Source organism: Merops nubicus, unplaced genomic scaffold, assembly GCF_000691845.1.
Source record: "Merops nubicus isolate BGI_N331 unplaced genomic scaffold, ASM69184v1 scaffold11351, whole genome shotgun sequence".
NCBI classification, from domain to species: domain Eukaryota; kingdom Metazoa; phylum Chordata; class Aves; order Coraciiformes; family Meropidae; genus Merops; species Merops nubicus.
In genome coordinates, this window is record NW_008589065.1 from 8,122 (window position 1) to 16,574 (window position 8,453).

Here is an 8,453-nt window from a genome sequence, read left to right on the forward strand (position 1 = left end):
AGATGACTTGCCAGAAATGAGCCTTTGAGATGCAGAGGGTTTTCATCATCTTACCACTGACTCAGAAAATGGTTTTGCTAAAGGAAGCACAGTCTGGAGTGAATTGCACAAAAAAATCCCCTTCTGTTTGTTTGTTTACTGTTAAATGTGTTACGTTGTATTGGTGTTTACATGTATTCCTTTAATAAAACCTTTCAATCCAAATTCAGGCCCTGGGTTTCTGAACTTTGTTTGGTTCCTGAAGACAATCCTTCCTACCTAACCAGTACTTTTTGTCCTTGGCTTTTAGGACTTGAAATATTCTAGATATCTTCTTTTTGGTGCCTCTTATGAAGCCCTGTGGTGCACATCTCTATTCTGCTGCTGGTTAAGTAGTGCAAAGTCCATTCTACTCCATTGCTGTAACACCTGGTGGCTGCCAGCAAAACAAATCAGTGCCATTTTGTTCACTGGGATCAGTGAGAGTCTGCATAAAATGGGGTAAAAGAAACCTGTAGATTTTTCTAGTCTTCTGTCGGTGTTCAGGTAAGATAACACACCTGGGACATCTCAAAGTGGAAATCTATTGCACCCTGTTGAGCATAATGTTTTCTTTGTGTCCCACTATGAAAAACTGGGAGACAAAATGTTTGAAGGCTTGTGCTGGGTAGAATTGGTGCGAGGTGAGCCAGGGCCCCTGCCCAGACCTAAGAGAGGAACTGCAGCTCATACAACACAAGGGGCATAACTTTGCTTGTTTTAATGGCTGTGTTCACAGCTCCTGTGCTTGTAGCACAGCTCGTGTATCTCCTGTGAAGATCAGCTCTCTGACAGCAGTCAGAGGTGCAGTGACTCCGTGCACCTCCGGGGTGCTGAGTGCAGGGTTACGGTGCCGCAGCCGCCTCCTCTCCGTGCTATAAACCTCTTCCTTGGTGTGTCCCCGGGGCGAGGGGCGCTGGGCTGAGGGGGCTGGGGGGGCTGGGGAGGTCAGCCTGCTCTGAACGAAGCACTCAGCACAACGAGGCACAGGGAAGTGCAAAGTAAACGACTAGGGGATTTCTTTTTTTCTTTTTTTTGAGTGTGATGTCATTTATTTTCTCAAGGACACTGAGTAGGAAGCTGGAGAAACAAACTTCCTCTCTGGTGAGATTTATGGTAGGGTTTTAGCACTAAAATGAAAAAGTGCAGTTGTTGATCTCTTTGGGTTTGGGGTTTCTGCACGGGCTTTGCTGTGAGCTGACCTCTGCAGTTCCCAGCTGCTGTCTCTGCATGGGGGGGCCTTTACCTGGGCCCGGCTCGTGCTGGCAAGCGAGCCTGTGGCCCTGTCTGTCCGTGGTAAGCACCCCAAAGTCCCATCCAGTCACAGCCTCTGCGGCTGAAGAGCCCTCAGCTCCGTGTTTTCTGAGCTGCATGGAGCTTTCAAATGGGAGCCCCACAGCTCTTTGCAGGGTCTAAGAAGTCGCATGAACGGGTTTTCTTTGTCTCTGCAGCAGCAGCCTGTTAAATGCTGCCCCTTCCTTCACCTCAGTGGCTGGTTAGCTCAGGACTACCTGTCCCTGCTGCATGCAATCCTTGGGGTACAGCTGGAGGTGGCACTGGGGAGGACCTTCATTGGACCAGTGCCTCTTGTTTAGTTCTGCCATGCTTCTGCCTAGCAGCTTCCTGCACGGTGTGGTCTGCTGGACCTCCTGTGGGTTCTTGCTCTGCAGCAGTACGTGGCACCACGTCCATTCGCCATCGTCTGGTCTGTGGCAGGCTGGGGCATAGCAAAGACCAGACCAGGCCCGGAGCTTTGGGCACCCTGAGTGCCTAAGGACTTTGTGTATGATCTCTCCTCCAGGGCTGAACCCTGTGAGTGTGTTGCTCTGTGGCTCTGCAGGAGGACAAGTGCTCAGCAGGGTCACGGCCAGTGCTGCAGCTCCCGCTCATGTGAGTGCGTGTGGGGGTGAGACGGGGGGTGAATGGGGGTGCTGGCAGCTGCAGGGAGGGCAGGGGGTATGCGTGAGGGGCTCAGGCAGCCTCCAGGACAGAGTGCCTTGTGTGGCTCCAGCTGCAGCTTGGGAAGGGGTGGCAGAGCCAACTCCCAGAGGGAGAGTGGGACTTGCTTAAAAAGTGGCGAGCAGCTGCTGCTGGCAGCAGTGGTGCAGCCTGGCAGCGCGCGGCCGCCTCCTGTGCCGCGGGGCGGGTGGAGATGTGGTCGCTGCCCGAGCCATCTGCAGGAGCAGAGCTGCAGAGCCCTGGCCCCAAGGTGAGGTGTCCTCAAGACAATCCCAACTTCTAGGTAGCGAAGGGATGGAAGTGGTCCCACCTCCTGCATGTGCTGCGTGGTGCAGCCGCCTGTGCCGAGGCAGAGGAGGCTCATCGGGGCGCAGCAGAGAGGGTGCTCCAGACTCCTGGCTGCAGATGACAGCTTAACGTGCTGCCCCAAGGGGACCTCGCTGTCTCTTGGCACACCGGAGGTTCTCCTCCTCCAAGGACAGCTGTCTCCATCTTCTTGGCCCAGGGTCCCATCAGGAGGGATTAGAGCTGCTGCTGGAGGGCTGGGGAAGCGTGCGACGCCAGGCAGCAGGGAATGACATCCTCTGGGAAAGCTCTGGGGTGGTCGCCTTGGTGCTTTGCTGCTGAGATCCAAAGGTGGGCAAGTTTGGGAAAAGTCCTTCTGGGGGTAGTAAACTAGACAATCCAATTGGCAAGTGGAGAAGCTGGATAAAGATGAGCCAGCCAGGGAAGGAGCAGATGTTGCAGTGGTCAGCAGTCCTCAACAAAGCCTTGCTGACCTTGTTTTGCTTTGCCTTGGAAGCAGCGCTGTTTTACCTTGGCATAACCTCACCTCTACCAGTTTCTCCTGCCCCCTCCCATGAGCTGAGCCTTTTATCCCCCGGGTATTTTCCAGCTTTGCCCAGCTGCCTCCATCTATGTCCCGTGTTACGCTCTTTGCCCTGGTCACAGTTTTTCTTTTGTCCTTTCTGTGCCTTTCGTTCTGAAATGCTTCCCCAAAATGCTGGGACCCAAGAGTGGGTTGTTAGATGCTGCTGTTATCCCTATGTACTGACACAACCAGACAGATTACTCTCACAAAACGAAGGTGTAGGGGTTGTAAAAGCGTTAGGAGAATTGCTCACCCCAGCAGCATGTGAGCAGCAAGAGCTTTATGGTGCCTTGTGAGTGGTGGGATAATGAGGAAGGAGCCTCCGAAAGAGAGCCTGATGCTGTGCCATAATTTAGAGCCTGGTGCTGGCTGTGCTCTGCTTATGGTCCTGCTCGTGCACTGTGGTCTGACATTTGCTAGCTCATAATCATCCTTCACAAGCCCGGCACGGGGAGGAGCTACTTGAGCAGTGTGGACCATGAACCAAGTGGCATATCTCTTCTCCAGATTTTAAAACTTTCTTTTTACATCCTTTCCCACTACTTTGCCTCCCTGGGCTCCTTCCTTCTCAGCCTTGTGCCTGCTTTGAACTCGGAGAAGTCCCCCACAGCCAGGCTCTGGTCTCTCATAGTTTCCTGCTGGGTCCAGCAAAGCTGAGACCCAGGAGGGTGAAGCAAGAGTTGAGTTCCCATGAGAAGACCTTGGCTGCTCTGTCTCCTTGCAGGCACATTGACAGGTGCTCTGTGATACTCCAGAGTCCTGAGCTAATCAGCTTTCTAGTGTAAAGTAAGTCCACAGTGTGAAGTCCTGGCCCCATTAACGTCACTGGGAGATTTCACATTGACTTTTCTGGGGTCAGGAGCTTACCCTTCAATTACAAAGGTAAGCCAACTTCATGAAAAATGGTATAGAGAGCTTATTTGCTTTACAACTTTAAGCACGCCTGTGTAGCTGCAGCCTCAGTGTGAAAGAAATAAATTTTCTGGGTTTCTAAAAAGGCATTTTCTGTTGTGGTGGGTGCAGTGAATGTGGCTATGCCATTACTGTCCCTGTCTGGGGTGAGGTCTGCAACTCTTCTCCCAGAGGCTTTGCTGTGCTGCTGCTGGACTGTGTGAGCCTCCCTGCAAAACAGAGAGGGCATTTTGCTCCGTGGCAGAGATGGGAAGAGTTAGTTAGTGCCTGTCCTGCATTTGGAGGCTGAGAGGTCTTTGATGAGCAGCGCAGCACATGCCCTGCGAGGCTGACTGGCCTGCAGAGAGCTGAGAAAGGCAGGCATCTGGTTTCCTCATTATTTCTTCTCATAAATAATCCCTTGTCCTTGCACCCTGGACTCTGACAGCATTTAGAACGTCGGGTGTGGGGTTTTTTTTTTATTTCTCTTCTCTGAAACGTATTCATCTGGAGAACTGTTAAACAATAGGTTTTTTGTCTAAACCTTTACCAGTGAAACTGAGGGGAGAGGTTTCCATCCCCCTCTCGCATCTATCCTCCTTTTGTCTCCTTCAGTCTTCGGGTCAGGATCTGCTGCCAAGTGGAGACCACAGTTGCTTTTCCAGGCCCCAGATGCCAATATGTGGCAGCATCTGGCTGGTTGGCAGGCGCCAGGGCCGTGGCGCTGGCTGCGCCGTAGCCTTGATGGGTGCCCTGATTCTTCAAGAACATGGTCCCAACCAAGCCTCTTGGAAACAGATATTAATTAAATCTGCCAGGAGGTGCACTGTTGGGTGGGCTGCTGCTGCTGGAAGCTGTGATGACTCTAGATCTGGTGTTTCTTTTTTTTCCCTGTCCTCTTCGTCAGCATCTTGTGTAACCTCATCTTGTGCTGGGAGCATTTCGGGTGCCCTAAGGCATGGAGCTCCTTAAAAGAGAAATACAAATTACTAAAAATGTAGAGAGAAAACCCTCTCCTAGGAGGCCGTGTGTTTGGCATGGGAAACACATCATAACAGCTCGCTTTAGAAAGGTGACATTTCCACTGAAGGCTGAATAATGAAAAATGCATTCTACAAGGCAAGCTTTTGGCTCTCTTCTGGTATATTAGACTTCTGTAAATGAAGACAGCTTCTGGGACCAGGGGACCCAGGGCTTCCTTGAAATATACATGTGGAAGCTCTCCCTGGCCCTAGTGGGTGTCGCACGTGGCTCTACACTAACGTTGCAAGCTCTGTGAAAGGGATTGTCAGTAGCCCTTCATGTGCCATGGATCAAAGCTGCCTTTCCCTAACTTTGCTTTAGCTCAGACCTGCCCCTGTAGACACACTTGCTCAGGGTTAAGTCACTTTTGATATTATGATGGATAGAAAAGATTCTAATACATGATTTCTTGTTTGTTTGTTTGTGGTTTTGTGTTGTGGTGTTTTTTGTTTGTTTGTTTGTTTTCCCCTCCTCCCTTTTAATTCAGAGCTTGCTGCGGGACTCTGGAGGGATGGGGAAGGAGGAGACAGCCAGGCAGCTTAAAGAGGCCTCTGAGGGTCATGTTGAGTCTGTGCTATTATGTTCCAGCGAGGAGAACAGCTTTACTGACAGGCAGCTGTTTGACTCCTGCAGCCGTACAGTATTTGCTGCAGATCCACATAAACACTGAGCCCATGTTGACAAATTCCTCATCAGTGCAAGACAGTTAAACCTGCTTGTTTAGTCATTTGTGTGCTCTTACCTCTGCAGCTCTCAAGAGAATGACATGCTGTTCTGCAGTGCAAGGGGTGAGAAACCTGTAAATGCTCAGGGCTGTTTCACGTGAGGTTTTCAGGGTGCCTTTTCATTCAGACTCTAAGAAATATAGTACCCTATTTTTTTTTTTTCTAATTATGGTTAATTTTTTTTTTTTTTTAAAGGATGTAGTTTTTGTTTTCCAAATTAAAAAAGATCTGCTGAGCTGGCTTTACAATGCAGGTAGCAGATCTCTTGGCAGAACTTTGGTCCTGTCTGTGATATGCCACCAGCACCAGCGCGACCCCTTTAGGAGTCCCACCCCTTGGCTTGCAGCACGTGGGTGGAGGCACGTGAGGATGTGTGCTTTGTTTTGGCTTTTCTGGCACGGGGGTATGGAACCTGTGCCACTGGTCACCTCCTGTCTGAAGCTCAGGGGGTGGCTTTTTGACCTCCCTCCCGTTTCACAATAATATCCACTTGCATACCAGCATACTATCTTGTCACATTGTTGGCTTCATCTCTGGAAATATAGTACCTAAAATTAAAGAATTGTTTCTGTTTTGGAAACTTCAAACTGACCTTTGTCACTTAAATAGAGAGTGTAAGCCAGGGTTACTGTCACACAGTCAATGGGGGAAAAAAAAATCTGTCTCTTGAGGCTTTCTTCAGGCCCTCTTTACAGTGTCTGTCTCTGTGGTCCTTTCAAAATGTTTCTGGTGTGTGAGCAGTTTTCTAATCAAGAGGTATATTATTTAATCAGTGACCAAAAGAAAAGGCCTCAATGGAATTGAAACCTATTGTTTATCCAGACAAAAACTAAAAACTCAACTATCAAATTGGTATTTAGAGAGGGCAGTCCCTGTATGGCATGTGGCAGTGAAGGAGGTGGACAGTTCTGCCAGGATCACATCTAAGGCAGTGGATGCTTGAAGCTGTGGGCAAGGAGCAAGCTGTCTGTCTGTCGTAAGGCTGTAACTGTAAATGGGGCTGAACCTGGTGGCACTGCTGGTTTTTGAGACTATCAGTTTCCTGGTAGGTGCAGAGAAAGCCTGTGTTATTTGGCATTTTTATTTTTTAAGTAATAATGTCAGTGCAAGTCATTAGCACTTGTGAAAAATCCTCCATAGCCTCTGGAATGGACCAGCCTGGTCAGCTCTCTCTGATGAGGCTGCAGAGATCAGCATGCAGAAGAAATCAGGTTTCTATTGATTTCAGAGCACAGAGGTGCTATTTTACATTGGTTTAACTAACACCACCCACTGTAAGTATACAGGCTTCTGAGTGTGGCACATCTTTGCCTAATGGTCAGGCCAGGCAGCCTCACCTGGAACCTCTGGAGCCTGGACAGCTCCCGTGTTACTCCCAGGGGAATTACATCCTCGTCCCCTCCTGTAAATATGCTTCTTGGGGGTTTTCCAATTATTATCAAGGTAATTTATTGGATGTTGTTTTTATCGTTCATATGACAGCAATTTTGACTCAGTTGTTATTCAGTCTTTTTCCAGGGAGGCTTGGTTCTGACTTGCCTCCTAGCCACCAAAAGGGTCATTTGCTACAGAAATTTTGCCTTTCATTTGATTCAAGCATTTTAAGAACACGTTCCCTCCTTTTTAGTACATTCTCATGGTTTGTATATTGAGGCCTAAGAGTGGAGAAGTTTATGTGGCTAATGAAAATATTTCCAGATGAAGGAGAAATAGTTAAAAACAAAACAAAACACACCAAAAAAACCCAAACCCATGAAAACAACAAAACAACACCCTGAACATAATTAGGAACTTTGGAAGTAAGACAAATTCTTTTGGCTCAGTGCATAAGCCAACCTTCAGCTAGAGGTCTTTTTAAACAAAAACCTTCCTTCTGTCCTTCATCTTTTTTCATTATAAGAGGAATAACAAGTTATCTTTACATGTAATTAATAAAATAGCTCAATGGGCCACTTAAAATTTAAGTGCATGACAGCCACAAAGACCAAGAGGCAAGTTATCCTTTTTTGGAGGACAGGAAAGGAAACTGCAGAGACCTGGCATAGGTGATCAAATTTGGAATCTACCTTCAAAGCAGAGTCAGGTGAACTTCCCAAAGGTGGCTGAAAGCAGGTCAGATTTGTTCAGGTTTCTGTCTTTCAACCCTGCTGTTGGTAACGTGGCTGTTGTCTCCATTACTTTTTTTAAAACAGGATTTTTGCCTGTTGGCTATCTTTTATTTTGGTATAAAAGCCAAAGCAGCAAAGATTCCTGCCAGAAGTGGGGCTGCTCTGATCCCCATCCCAACCAAGCATGAAATGGTCCTGCTGGAGAAGGACACCAAACCACAGGGCTGGTGAATGAGAGGCAGAACCCTATTCTGTGTTCAGAGAGAGATCACTATTTTGTCTCTGTGTTGTGGTCTCACAGAATGCATGTGCAAGCCTGAAGGAAGGAGCATTCCCAGACTCAGAGAACTGGCAGTTCAAATAACCTCATGTCAGAGGGCCTGAAAAACTGGGCTAAAGATACACTGTTTGGTACTACTGATCGTGTTGGGGTTGGACTCTTCAGTCTCTCCTTTAGGTGCTCGATGTTCACCAGATGCTTCCTAGCCCAGTGCCACGCTGAGCCTGATAAGAAAGCTGTATATGGTTTATGTCCACCACGACTTTGTCACTTGTTTTCTTTGTTCCTGAAGGATCAAAACCCCAAATGTGCTGGTGTCCAGGTGTCTCTGTGGTGGATGTCCCAGAGGACAACGCTGAGATCATCTGCCCTGAGCGGTGGGTGACCATAGCCACAAGCACCCTGGAGAGTCCACCAGCACTGCTGCTATGTACCCCTCTGCTGTCTGCAATTCTGAGAGATTTTCTAGCCTGGGAGGTGACAGGGCTCTTCTGAAGTCGTTACAAATCAAGTGTTTTCCTTGAATGAGTGCAGCTCACTTGTTACAAAGCGAGCTGTATCCCTGCTGTGTGTCTGTA